Here is a 14,485-nt window from a genome sequence, read left to right as displayed (position 1 = left end):
AGGCTGTTGCTCAAGACCCACTGTGGAGGTTAAGGCTGCATCATCCCTGGTCCCCCCAAAGGTACCTATCACACTGCCACACTGGAGTTGAGGAAAGCCTTGTTAGCTCTTCACTCAACATTTGCAAACCCTTGCACTAGCATTCCTGGTACCAATTCAGGTACTGAATACTATTTTTCTATTAATGACTTCTGAGTTGCTGGTGAAGAGGTTGTTAGAGGTCTCTGGTAGAATCTAGATGTTTGGCTTGGAGTTATAAAATGAGAACATCAGTGTGTGTGTGTGTGTGTGTGTGTGTGTGACTGTGCATGTGTGTCACTTTGTGTGTGTGTGGGCACAAAATGCAAGTTTTACCAAGGTGTGTTAGCCAGTGCTGTACTCCATATGGGGACAAGACACGATGATAATACTGATAGCAATGTAGCCCTTAAGTAGCTGAACTCTTGAAAATTAGTTATTGAAAACTATTGCTTTAAAGGGGAAAAATAAAAAATCCAAAAGAAAACACTTCAGCCCAAATCCCTATTTCACTGATCGGTGTATATTTTTAGATATGCACTTATGCTGTATGTGTGGACTAATTAAAATGGTAGTTGTGGCAATATTTTGGAAAGGAGGGATATTGCAATGAATCCGGTTGTATGTCATGCTCCAGCGTGTGGCTCCAGACTGCCATGTTACCTTTGTTTTCAAGAGGCAGTTCAGTTAAATGTCACACTGTCTCCCATAACCTAGACCTTTATTTATTCTTGAACACTGCCTCCTCTTATGGTTGCTTCTTTGCTTAGATATTTCTTTCACCCACAGTCCATGAGAAAAGGGCTCTCATGCTGGAGCACGTGGATGCTGAAAAGCTGTGATTCAGTGAGAGGCTTGAACAGAGAGAGAGAACCCTTGCTTTCATAAATAGTGGAAGAGTATAAATAGAAGAACAGCTCATCCTTGAAAACTGCACCTAAAAACTAAATGGCCCACAAAAAGCAGTTGTGGGAAGACTGCAAGCCGTGGGAGGGACTTCACATTGCGGATTTCAGGCAGACTGCTATTTGTGAAAATTAAAACCCCGTTGAAAAAGTTCACAGAGAACTGCCTCCTGTGGAAAGAACTCCATGGCATAGCAAAAGAGACTCCTCTCCCTAAGTGACCTGAAAGAAGATTTTTAGAAGTGACATAGTGACTAAAAATCCCATGTTTTGTCTCCCTGCGCTGTTGGTGGGAAGGAAAGAAAGGCTGGGGGTAGGGGGGAAAGGTTTTCTAAAGGTTTATTTCAGTTCCCATTATCCTTTTTTTATTCTGTTAATAATTCTTTTTCTTTATACCTTTTAATATTTTGAACCTATTTTGCCCTTTAAGTGTTTTCTCCTAATCCTTGTCTCACCCCATGACTTTTCTTTCCCCCTCCTCTGCTTCACTATAGCAGAGGAAAATGAATAAATTCTTTTTGTAGGTGCACTGGTATTTGGTGAGCGTCAACCCATCACACTCATCTTGGGAAAAGGTTTTAATATCAAAAACATGGAAAAAGCAGACAAAATACTCCTATGCTTGGCTTTACTTATGTTTTTCTCATCCTTTATGTGTGTTTCATTGCCTTATAGTCTTTTTGTCTTTGTTTAATTCTGTCTTGCTATTCTGTAGTCAAGTAAATACCAGCATAATGCATAACAAGATATCATGTCACTTTGCTATGTAATCTTTTACATATACTATATTTCAAAAATGGAGCTTTGATATTAATTGAAAATGTGCCTCATCAGTTTGAGATACTCAGAAATTATATTTAGCATGCAAAATATTCAAAACTAGTTGTGGTGGAAGTAACACAAAATAACCCTGTAGGAGATTTGCCTTCACTTTTTACATCTGTGTACAGATAGATGATCTTCACAGATCACCTTGATGTGCCCTTTTGGCTTTCATTAATGCTGCTGTATATACAGAACAGTATCCCTGACCAGGCTGGCAAATATTTGAAAGTCTTGAGAATAAAAAAATATTATTAAAGATGTGCACTACAGGTGAACATTAGGCTCCTAAGACAAATATGTTCAATGTACCTTTGCTAGCCATAATATGAGCCTGATATCCTGTCATGACAATTCACTCTTATTTTATGGGCTTGACCCACAGGAGACAGGGAAGACCTAGAAATGCAAAGCAATAACACTTGAGAGTTGTTCCATCCCAAACAAAAGCAAGAACTTGAGATAAGATGGGAATTTTCTACTGCCTACAAATTACTTGTTTTGAATGCTCTTACCTGGTGCTAAGAGACCTGGATAGAGATGGGGGAGTATTAAATGCGTCTTGAATAAGCTGAGGAAACAAATGAAATGTAGATCCTTTTACTGTCTTTCTACCAGGAAGGAAAGATTGTGACATACATTTTCCTCAGTTGTGTTAGTTTTTGAGGATTTCCACTTGATATTTTTTGTTTTATAAAATTGGTTATTAGTGAGAAAAATCCATTTCTTCTCAAGGTAGTCCAAGGCATCTAGTCAGATTAATTGCTTCAATTTCTTCTTCCTTTATGCCATCTCTTATTTTTGGGTATGATGTCTGTCAGAGGTCTAAAGCTTTTATTACAGTAGTTTCACGAATACAAGCCGCACGGATTATAAGCCGCACCCCTGGTGCCTCGACAATGTTGCTGTCTTTGTCAATAGATAAGCCGCACCCCGAATATTAGCCGCACTTTCGTTCGTCGCGAGAATCCGTGCGCAGCTTTCACAAATTGGCCAATTAGTAACAGGATCGTGGCATAGCGGGCTTTACTGGCTCGGGGCGGGGCCAGGAAGGCTCGGCCCGCTCATGGTTGCCGACGGGGCCGGGTGGCCCAGCTCAGCGCCACGGTTCGGCGGGGCTGGCCGGGTGGTGCTGCCGCCGCCGCCGGGCTCGCTGGCCCCCCTCTCCCGTCAGCACCGCCCCGCTGCCGCGTTCGCTCGCCCGGCTGGCAGGGCTGCCGCCGTCGGGCTCGCCGCCCGCCCCGCTGCCGCTTTCGCTCGCCCCGCTGCTGCTTTCGCTCGCCCCGCTGCCACTTTCGCTCACCCTGCGCCGCGCCTCGCGAGCGCCGCGCCCGCCCCGCGCCGCGCCCGCCCCGCCCCGCGCCGCTTTCGCGAGCGCGGCGCTTTCGCTTGCCGAGTGGCACTTTCGCGAGCGCGGCGCTTTCGCTTGCTGAGAGGCGCTTTCGCGAGCGCGGCGCTTTCGCTCGCCGAGCGGCGCTTTTGCGAGCGCGGCGCTTTCGCTCGCCGAGCGGCGCTTTCGCGAGCGCCGCTTTCGCTCGCCCCGCCGGCAGGGCTGCCACCGCCGCCACCAGGTTTGCCGGCCGCCCCCTCCCGTCTGCACCGCCGCCGCGTTTCCTCGCCCTGGCCGGCACTGCAGGCCCCCGCACCGCCGGGCTCCCCCACGCTGCTGGCCCCGATTCTGCTGGGCTTCCCCCGCTGCCACGCAGCCCCACCCGCCGGCCTTCCTGCTTCTGCCATGCTCCCCTGCACTGCTAGCCCCAGTTCTCCCGGGCTCCCCCGCCATGCTGGCTCAGGCTCTGCCGCCCCCCCTGCCCCACCCTGCTGGCTCAGGCTCTGCCGCCCGCCCCCACACTGCTGGCCCCGCCTCTGCCAGGCTTTCCCACCTCTGCCGGGGCCGGCCGGGCTCCAGCTTGGCTTGGGGCTGCCGCAGGCTCTCACTTCCGTGTTGGCAGCTTTTAGAATTTTGTTAATAGATTAGCCGCCCCGGAATATTAGCCGCACTTCCGGGTTTCCACCAAAATTTTGGTCAAATTGGTGCGGCTTGTATTCGTGAAATTACTGTAATTGAGATATGGCAATTGAGGAAAAGTTAGCTGTGGAGTGTCTCTGAAATATGAAGTCCACACTGTCATGAGAAGGAATCTGCTCAGTCTGTGCTTTCTTCTGTCCTATTGCATCACCACAAGTGATTGTGAAAAGAGCAGGGGAAACTCTCTCTTCTGAGCAGCTACTGGATAGCAGTGTTCTAAGACTGGGGAGGAATCTCATGGACAAGACTTCCAAATGGGACCAAATTCAGGGTTTATCCGTCTAGGACTTTGAACCTGGAATTCCTTCAGAGCAACCTACATTTCAGAAGGCATATTCTTAGATGTGAAAGTCAGGCTCTCCTAGACATTTCAGATTTTCTACCAAAATTACTGGTTTCTTACCACTGCAATATGCTCTGCGTATGAAGTGGAAGTTAGTAATTTGAAATTATACTATTTAATATGCTGTCTTTAGACAGCCTAAAATCTGATTTATTTAGTATAAGTGCATTTGATAGGCAAATACTACAGTATTCAAGATAACAGCAGTAAAAAAAAAAAATATTCAGAAGACTACAAGACTTTTTCTACTTTATATTAAGAAGAGACAGGAACTTGGGAAGAGAAATATTTTTTTCTCAACTGATGTTACACTATTGGAATAAATTATTTTTTGCTTAGCTGTTGTGTATGATATAGTTTTCAGTTTTTCAGATTGTCATAAGTCATGCTTGTTCTGGTTTTTTTTTTCAAAGCAGATCAAAAATTCAATTATATTTTTATTTCCAAGCTTGTAAACTTAGTTATTGAAGTGTGATACAAAATCAGCAATCATTGGCAGTGGAAACAGTGAGTCAATAATACAGTAGTTTCACGAATACAAGCCGCACGGAGTATAAGCCGCACTTCCGGTGCGTTGACAATGTTGATGTCTTTGTCAATAAATAAGCCGTACCCGAATATTAGCTGCACTTTCGTTCGTAGCGAGAATCCGTGCGCAGCTTTCACAAATTTGCCAATTGGTAACAGGATCACGGCATAGCGGGGTTTACTGGCTCGGGGTGGGGCCAGGCAGGCTCGGCCCGCTCACGGTTGCCGACAGGGCTGGATGGCCCAGCTCGGTGCTACGGCTCAGTGGGGCCGGCTGGGTGGTGCTGCTGCTGCCGCCGCCACCAGGTTCCCTGGCTCCCCGCTCCCATCTGCACCGCCGCTGCCGCGTTTGCTTGCCCTGCGGGCGGTGCTGCTGCCGCCGCCGTTGCCAAGTTCCCTGGCTCCCCACTCCCATCTGCACCGCCACTGCCGCGTTTGCTCGCCCTGGCCAGCACTACAGGCCCCCGCACCGCCGGGCTCCCCCACGCTGCTGGCCCCGGTTCTCCTGGGCTCCAGTGGACTGCTAGCCCTGCTTCTACCGGGCTTCTCCCTGCCACCGGGCAGCCCCGCACTGCTGGGCTTCCTGCTTCTGCTATCCTCCCCTATGCAGTTTGGCTCCCGTGCACTGCCAGCCCTGCTTCTACCGGGCTTCTCCCCGTTGTCGGGCAGCCCCGCACCACCGGGCTTCCTGCTTCTGCTATCCTCCCCTATGCAGTCTGGCTCCTGTGCACTGCCAGCCCTGCTTCTACCAGGCTCCCCCGCCATGCTGGTCCGGGCTCTGCCGCCCCCCCTGCCCCACCCTGCTGGCTCAGGCTCTGCCGCCCACCCCCGGCACTGCTGGCCCCGCCTCTGCCAGGCTTTCCCACTTCTGCCGGGGCCGGCCGGGCTCCAGCTTGGCTTGGGGCTACCGCGGGCTCTCACTTCCATGTTGGCAGCTTTTAGAATATTGTTCATATATTAGCCGCCCCGGAATATTGGCCGCACTTCCGGGTTTCCACCAAAATTTTTATCAAATTGCTGCGGCTTGTATTTGTGAAATTACTGTAATTGCCATTGTTGAAACCGTTTGGTACAGGGAGAACTTGGGATTGAAAATGGGTACAGTAAATTCACGAATACAAGCCGCACTGAGTATAAGCCGCATCTCTGGGTGTTGGCAAATATTTCGGTTTTTGTCCATAGATAAGCCGCACCCGAATATAAGCCGCTCTGTCGTTCGCAGCGAGGACCCGCGTGCAATTAGTAACAGAACCGCGGGAGGGTGGGGTTTACTGGCTGAGCTAAGGCTGTGCAGGCTCGGCCCGCTAGGGGCCGCTGACGGGGCCAGGTGGCCCAGCCCGGTGCTGCCGCTCGGGGCCGGCCACCGCTGCCACTGGGCTCGGTCACCCCGGGTCGGCACTACCCCACGGTGGCAGGCAGGGACGGAGCTTCCCCCGCTCCTACGGCAGCGGCGGCGGGCGGGGACGGAGCTTTCCCGCGCCCGTGGCGCCGGCGGCGGGCGGGTACAAAGCACCCCGCCTCCTCCCCGAGCCACGGCAATGACTGCGCGGGGCTCCCGTCGGCTCCCCGAGACGCGGCAATGGCGGAGCACGCTTCCACCCGCCTCCCCGGGCCACAGCAATGGCTGCGCAGGGCCCCCGTCGGCTCCCCGGGCCGCGGCAATGGCGGCGTGCCCCCCTCCCGTCCTCCCCGGGCCGTGGCAATGGCGGTGCGCACTTCCCCCCCGCTCCCGGAGCCGCGGCAATGGCGGCGCGGCCCCCCCCTCTCCTACCCGGGCAGCGGCAATGGCGGCGCCCCCCCACCTGTCCTCCCCTGGGCTGCGGCAGAGGAGGAAAGAGAGCTCTCCCGCCTCTCTCCCTGCCCCCCGTGCTGCCTGCAGGGAGCCAGGGCAACACGGTAACACTGTAACAATTGCGAAAAACCGGCTTTTACTGGCAGGTGCTTGGCTCGGCACTCTGGCTGGCACGTCTGGGGTTGTAAATGTCAGAAAATTATTCACAGATTAGCCGCCCCCGACTATTAGCCGCACTTCCGGGTTTCCACCAAAATTTTTGTCAAATTGCTGCGGCTTGTATTCGTGAAATTACTGTACTTTAAAACCAAGTTCTTCTAAATCCTATATTAGCACCTAGTAGCTACCAAATCTATCATCTAGAAAGGTAAATTTCCTGAGTCCTGATTCTGCAAAGATTCTAACACATGCTTCCCTTTATGCACTATTACAGTCATTTAGTTATTTCTCAAGTATATCAAACTTGATCTACTACATGATGCAAAACCAAAGATACTCCCCTCTGCAGGACAGGTGCTTCAGACAAAAATGAGTCTGGGTTTACTCCAGCCTAGGGAAATGTATCAGAGGAAATCCTAGCTGTTTTTTTCGATTCACAGTAACTTCTTTATGTTTGTTGCAATTAACTTTTTTCTAGTCTGCATCAATCTGTTATGAATAACAGGGGCACAGAAAAGTAAAAGTATTCTGCCCACTGAGATGGAGAGCACTCATCAAAGAGACAGGATTTGTGAGGGATGTGTCATCTTTACAGCAATATCTACAATTCACTGGTTCTTTAATGCATTCTTTGTTTAGTGTCACCAGAGACCATCAGATATGGTCTAATACAGGCTGGTGGGAATGATTTAGGTTTTAACAAGATGATGCTGCCAAGATGGGAAGAATATCTTGACATTATTTTACAGAAAATAATACTTCAAGTGTAATTGTTTATGAGCATCCAATTCTGTATTATTTTGGTTTTTTTTTTCCTTCTAAAAATGGCATTATTACATTAATTTTAGCAATAATCCTGTTGCCACCAAAACAAAGGATCTAAATTAATACTCTTTCTCAGAATAACTTGGCCATCTGGTCTTTTTTTCCCCTATAATTGATTATTCATGTTTAAAACATTTTTATTGCAGCTGTGTGATTTTTTCTAATTATTATAATATAAATTGCAGTTTAATAATTTTTATTGCCATGAAAATTACAATATTAAATTTACACAGTTCAATTAACCTGAGAATGAGTATTGGCAACATCCCTTTGGAAAAGCATGAATTCTGGATGACTTAATGAAAAGGTTTAATTGCTACTATTATTTCAGAAATATATTAACGTACTCTGTGTTATAATTATTTGTTCTTTACAAGTGTAATTTCACTCTAGAGATACCTTTCTCATGCATCATGTGAACCTTCCAGTGCCTGTTGTGATGCTGCTCAATTTACTGCCTAATGAATCCATATATTACCACAGTACAGGTTGACACAAGGGCTGTAGTTTTGCATAAACAGGTTCATTTTTTAAAAAGAGTAGGAGGCCATATGTGAAAGGCCACTGTACTGCTCTATAAGAACTGACTGAAAAAAATACTTGATCCCAAATAATTGACTGTCATATAAATAAGTAACATAAAATAAATGACAAAGTCATGTCAGATCTGTGTGACACTTGGTGGCTGTTCAGCTGTTATTCGGCAGCTTGCAGTCAGCAGAAGTCCTCTTGCAGGTTGCAGCTGAATCTGCACTACAATCAAGGAAGAAGAAGACATGTAATCTCTTTCCAAATAGATTCCATTGATTTATTATCCCAAATCTAGCAAGCTACTGGGAAATTAAATCAAGGAGGATTTACCCAACTTAGAAGTACCAGAGATATCTTGATAAATACTTATGAAGAGTTAAACCAATTTGCACTGCACCAGCAGCTAACTTTGGGCAAACAAAGAGAGAATGGGGAAAATCCAGTGATATAAGTAGTTGAAACTAAAGCATGATATAAATGAGGGAGGGAAGACAGAACACAGATATTTTAACCAAAGTTAGATTTCTGGTAAAAACTCAAGATGAATTATCAATACGTAAGAAAGTAGAATATTTGTTTATTTTTTCAAATAGACAATATATGCATATCACCTTTCAGGTCTAATTGTGGTTATTTGTTCTGTGCTCTCTGGCAGACTAATACTATCAAGCAGCACTTTAACTTTGCTTATAATTATATAGTCTTAGATGTATCTTTAAACAGAAATACAATCTACAAAACTGAGATAAACTGAGTACATACTCCATTAAAAAAACACTTTTGGAGAGAAGTTATGAGTTAAATGAAGGTATTTCAAATTGGGTTCGTCAGTGGTCTGACTTAAGCTTAGTTTTATTTATTATTTTGATCACATTTTGAATAATATGTAAGATTACAATGTGAACAATTAAAACAAAACTAGAAGAGTCTGCAAATACTTGGCTTATCAGTCTTCTGATGATCTTGTAAGACTTAGGAATGAGTACTTCAAATTCTTGAAGACATGTTTTTCTTAATATTTGTGCAATTGTTCATAAAATCAGTTAGAAAAATATGTTTGTTTATTTCATTACATTCTTTGCTTTCCTAAATTTAAAAATCTCTTGGTATATTTCCTGAATTTGAACTGCGTTTATTTTGACAGTATGGAAAATTTTAACGGTCTCCTTTTCTGCCTATTCCTAAGACTGATTTTGGATTCCAGAAGGGATATGTTTAAAACAAACAAATAAACAAGGGGAAAAACCTCCCTCATTTCACACTGTGAACCTTTGATTTGCTTATGCATCAGTAGTTGCTTTGTAAGCAAACGTAGTATGTCATGTAGATGTGGGACAATGTCACTGGCAGTGAGGCTTTTGCAGTACAGGTCAACCCCAGGGATGGTAACCTCAATTGTGTCCTCAGCACTGACCTATTTATTCTACTTGATATATTAGATCTATATCTGTAGTGTAACAATTGACAATTAAAAAAGAAGGAAGGTAATTTTATTTTTCCTGTGGGAGACACTGGGAACTCTAAGGCTGCGGGGAGTATTTTAATTATCTTGAAATTAAAAATAGCAAGTTATGTAGTTCCGTGCAATCTTAAATTTACTGAGGAACTAGGAAGACTGTTGTTTTCTCCAATTAGCCTGGTACAGTTTTGTATCATATTCAGAGAGAAAGATTACTTTAGTTCCTATCCATTCCCTGATATCATGGCTGAATTTACCCAAGCTTCTGACAACAGATAAATATACATGTCAGTGTGATAAGAGTTTGGAGTGGGAGCAGCCTGGGGATTGCTCAAGCCTCATTTGGCCATGTGATAGGAGGGAACCCATAGCATATTGATTCTTTTGAGAAGAGTTTTTAATGTTCTCCCTGTCTTTGACTCCTTGTCTCCTGCTTCTTTGTTGTAGTTCTGATTAATTTGACATTCAGCCACATCATGGTACCGTTCCAGTGTCTGTGGTATGTATTGAGAATGTAGAGAGTAACAGCACTCCATAACAGACAAACTGGAGGTGGAAGGTGGATAAACAAAGTGATACAAGATACTGGAGAAATCCCTGTTCATTCATTGATGTCAGGTCTATGCTAACTGAAACAGTAAAAATGCTCCAGTTATCATATTTTATTTAAAACTCCATTCCTCTCAATAAGACTTATAACCTTAATCTCAAGAAAAGAAATGCAAAACCTCTCCACTAAAAGAAGTGAAAATGGCTTCATCAGGGAAAATTGTTGCCTACAGCATCACTATGCATGTACTTCTGTATGCAGAGATAGAAGCAAATTGCCCTGAAAGAATCCTCATAAAACCACAGAATATGCAGAGATGTAAGAGACCCATCAGGATGACAGAGTCCAGCCCCTGGCCCTGCACAGGAAACAGCAAGATTCACACCGTGTACCTGACAACATTGTCCAAATGCTTCTTGCACTCTCAGGCTTGGTGCTGTGACTGCATCCCTGGGGAGCCAGTTCCAGGGCCCAGCCACCCTCTGGGTGAAACAGCTGCTCCTGATTTCTAATCTAAACTTCCCCTGTCATTGCTATATGCCATTTCCTCAAGTCCTGTCACTGGACATGAAAGTGAAGAGATCAGTATTTGCCCCTCTGCTTCCCCTCGACGAATATGCACACACACAAAAAGCTTTGCATTAGAATAGCAAGGAAAGAATTGTTCCGTATTTCTGTAAAAGAACTACTGGTTTAAATTTGGGATTTAAGGGTCTAGTAGGACTTACCTTTTGTCTGAGGCACTTTGCTCATTCTTCATGGAAATGGGGACTTTTTGAGCAGAGGTGTTGAGATGTGTGGGATGAGGTTGTGGCAGGAATTGCAGGTAACCCTTTTTCGTTTTTGTTTTCTTTTTACCTTCTTCTCCAGCATGACTATACTTGTCTTTAAGATCATTTAGGAGTTTTATTCTATAAAATCACTGCTATTACGGAGATCTAATAATTGGTGTGCCCTTCATCTCTTCTTCCTTTCCTTTTGTCCTTAATATCACCCTTGTATTTTATTAAGAAATGTTTTGTGTGTGCACTTGTGATCAAAATGGGTGTTTGATAGACTCTTTCAATGGAGCATTAGTGACAATTTATAATTGCAAAATCCAGAATTCAGCAATGGAATTTCCCACCAAATTTAGACTCTGTTGTATTTAATAGCAGACAGATTAGTAGGTGGTTAGGAAACTTTTCTCCCTCCCCCGCTCTCTCCTTCCTTTTCTTGGTTGCTCTGTTTCATGCTCCACTTACTTAACATACACAAGCAGCCAGAAGACTGCAGCAAAAATGAGGAATTTAACCCCTCACTCTCCTCAGTCTAGAGGAGAGACTCCTCTAGTCTCCTCAACACTAGAACCAGGCGCAGAATTTGAAAGGCAGAATTTGACTCTGAATGATGATCACAAAAGAATTTGATACTAAAGTACATAAATCCCAACTAAGTATTAACTTGGACTGTTAAGTCTAACTATATAAAAAAGATTGATTTTGGATGGAACTGGGTAGGGTTTATAAAGTATGTAAAGTATCACCCACTTGGGGAGGTGTGTAGATTTAATGGTAGCTGAGCTGCGTCTCTTACTGAATATGAGCTATACTTCCTGGTGTTAAGTCTGATATTTCTCTACTTTTCAATTTAATTCTATTGGATCAGGAGGGGCAAGGGAGTTACCCATCAGGATGTCTCACTGTGTTTGTTGTTGTGACCTTGATTCCCTCCATACAACATATTCATAGCTTTCTTTGAAGGCAGCAGTGTTACATGTATTAAACTTTTGCAGAACTCCTTGGTCTTCCCCTGAATTTCGTCTCATTAAAATTGTTCATAGTAATCATGTGCAGCAAGCATTTCATTTATCAGCTTAAGCCTGTGGGTGTACTTGCAAGCACTGCAATTTGGAAGGAAAATTGCAACCTCATCTAACAAAATGCAAGCAAGCAAGCAAGAAAGCATTATCATAGACATACTTATTCAAAGCAAAAAACCAAAGCCTGCAGCAGGGATACAGGCCCTCTTAGAGGATGTGTTGCTGGGTTAGACTAGGTACTGTAAGTGTAGTAGAAAATTATTTAGAGAGCTAATTTGGAAACATGTAATTGCATATAACATCAAAACCTAGTATATATAACAGAGTGGTGGTGTAAAGGGGAGTGGGATAAGGAGACAGGGCAGTCTTGGATGAATATGTGAAAAGGAAAAAAACCAAAAATACTATTTAGCACATTTATTGAAATACCCTCTGTGTTGAAGTAGGACATATATTGCATACAGCAAATTATATGCCTTAGGGTGCTAGTACTCTGTTTAATACTCTGGTACTCAGTTTAGTCTTCTGGTGTTTTATTTTGTGTATTTGTCTTCACTCTGTTGGTTACTGCAGTTTGAATTGTTTTGTTAGGGGCAAGATGAGAGGAGCTTTATTTTAATGAGGCTTAGTAGAAGGACTAATATTTCCTTTAAAATGATTAAATATAATCTATGCTTGTAGACTACATTCCCCATAACATGATGCATAAGATTTTTAGGTTTCAGTATCTATGATTCAATTTCTTCTTGAAATACTGTACAAATTATTTACAGTAGTTTCACGAATACAAGCCGCACGGATTATAAGCCGCACTTCCAGTGCCTCGACAATGTTGCTGTCTTTGTCAATAGATAGGCCGCACCCCGAATATTAGCCACACTTTCGTTCGTCGCGAGAATCCGTGCGCAGCTTTCACAAATTGGCCAATTAGTAACAGGATCGCGGCATAGCGGGGTTTACTGGCTCGGGGCGGGGCCAGGCAGGCTCGGCCCGTTCATGGTTGCCGACGGGGCCGGGTGGCCCAGCTCAGCGCCACGGCTTGGCGGGGCTGGCCGGGTGGTGCTGCCGCCGCCGCCGGGCTCGCTGGCCCCCCTCTCCTGTCAGCACCGCCCCGCTGCCGCGTTCGCTCGCCCAGCCGGCAGGGCTGCCGCCGCCACCGCCGGGCTCGCTGGCCCCCCTCTCCCGTCAGCACCGCCGCCGCGTTTCCTCACCCTGGCCGGCACTGCAGGCCCCCGCACCGCCGGGCTCCCCCACCCTGCTGGCCCCGATTCTGCTGGGCTTCCCCCGCTGCCAGGCAGCCCCACCCGCCGGCCTTCCTGCTTCTGCCATGCTCCCCTGCACTGCTAGCCCCAGTTCTCCCAGGCTCCCCCGCCCTGCTGGCCCGGGCTCTGCCGCCCCCCTGCCCCGCCCTGCTGGCTCAGGCTCTGCCGCCCGCCCCCCACACTGCTGGCCCCGCCTCTGCCAGGCTTTCCCACCTCTGCCGGAGCCGGCCGGGCTCCAGCTTGGCTTGGGGCTGCCGCGGGCTCTCACTTCCGTGTTGGCAGCTTTTAGAATTTTGTTAATGTATTAGCCGCCCCGGAATATTGGCCGCACTTCCGGGTTTCCACCAAAATTTTGGTCAAATTGGTGCGGCTTGTATTCGTGAAATTACTGTACTTCAATATGTATTATATACACACTTACACATATATGTGTATACATCTATGACTATATTACAGCTAAAATTGAAATTAACATGCCACGATTTTTATTTTCAAATATAGAATGGGAATGGGTTATGAACATAAATACTGGGAAAGATATGAAAAATATATGACTTCAGGAAGATAGGTAAAGGACTTTTTCCTTGGGATCCTGCATCCAGTTTGACTACCTTATACTCATTCATATTTCTGACATCTAAAGCATCACATAGGATTCATTCATGTGATAAAATCCACAATATTAATTATGCATATTGTGAAAATGTATATTCTTATTGTGCTTTTTTGTTAATATCATTTGATGCTCATTTGAATTTCTTATTTTAAGACAAGGTTCAAAGAAATTTCTCCATTTACTTTCTCTTTTTTTTTTCTGTCACTTATCTCTCTTACATTTCTCTTAGTTCCTTATGCCTTATAGACATTGCTCCTAGTTATTGATTGTATTTGATTTTTTAATAGCCAGGGCCAAGCTTATTTTCATCAATTCACCTTTGTGATTATTTCAAGAAGTCTGTATACCTTGTTATTTCTGCTGCCAGTCAGTGAGCTCCCAGCTCATTATTTCTTCCCAAGGTTGCGAACCTCTGTTTCATAACAAAGAGGTCCATGCATTTATATGGCTTCAGTCCTCAAGGTCAGCTATTCTTTCTCCAAGACTCCTTTGTATTGAGAGGTTACCAAGTGCACACTGACGGCAAATTTCACGAGTGTATACTGACTATTTTGTCAATATCATTAAATGAAAGTGTAAATAAAACTGATCCCAAATTGTGTACTAGAGAAATTCATTGGGCATGTGCCTTACAATCTCAAAACTCCTTATCCATTATAACTCATTTTTGGCTCTTCCTTCAGCCAATTGCTCATTTACTTCATATATCTGACACCCATACTTCCCAGACCTCACCATTATATTCCAGCTTGGCATGATAGGAGACATTTGGAGATGTCCAGGGAGATTATATTTGTGAGTTTCCTGTATGGACATAAATGACATATTGAAGAAAGTAAGTACAT

This window comes from Catharus ustulatus, chromosome 1 (assembly GCF_009819885.2).
Source record: "Catharus ustulatus isolate bCatUst1 chromosome 1, bCatUst1.pri.v2, whole genome shotgun sequence".
Lineage (NCBI taxonomy): Eukaryota > Metazoa > Chordata > Aves > Passeriformes > Turdidae > Catharus > Catharus ustulatus.
The sequence above is the reverse complement of the archived record's forward strand: the minus strand, read 5'-3'. Positions refer to the sequence as shown.